Source organism: Arachis ipaensis, chromosome B02 (genome assembly GCF_000816755.2).
Source record: "Arachis ipaensis cultivar K30076 chromosome B02, Araip1.1, whole genome shotgun sequence".
Lineage (NCBI taxonomy): Eukaryota > Viridiplantae > Streptophyta > Magnoliopsida > Fabales > Fabaceae > Arachis > Arachis ipaensis.
This window is the reverse complement of record NC_029786.2, coordinates 85,691,767-85,692,430: the sequence shown is the minus strand read 5'-3', so window position 1 is coordinate 85,692,430 and position 664 is coordinate 85,691,767.

Genomic DNA, 664 nt, shown 5'->3' with positions numbered 1-664 from the left:
ATCACACTGATTTAATTGATAAATCTATTTTTTGAAAATTTTTTATTTTTAACCGATTCTTATCAATTAATTGTTACTTCGAACCTGATTAGTCTTACTCTTATGGGTGAGAATTCTGATTAATCAGATCGAACTAGTTGATTGGGTTCTTAGAACCATGGGAATTACCTTCCTCTTTTACCAAAACCCGTTTGAAGCTTGTTGTATTATTAAATTATAATTATTGATGAAGTGAATTAACCAATGTGAACACAACATCTAATAAATTAAGTGTCTTGGAGGTGGAAAATTGAATTGAAAACATAACAAAATTGAGTCGCAATTTCTTGTTGTGAATTGCTCACGCAAACATTTGTAATTTGGAAGCTGAAATGGTCAAGTTCCCCTGCTCGTCATTCGGTATTATTTTATTTTATATAAAACTACTAAGTTAAGCAAGTTTCATGATTTATAATCATTTAATGACATGTTTAACATGCGTAAGATTAAGTGGTTAAATAAAATTTAAAGAAAGAACAGAGGTATTTGAGTGGTATATATGCAATTTGTTTCTTTTATTATTCTAAACTTGAACTAAAGCTCCATCGTCGTCATGATTCATCAAGCATGATAAATTGATAACTTAGGGTTATAAGAAACGAACCAATCAAATTTATAATAATAA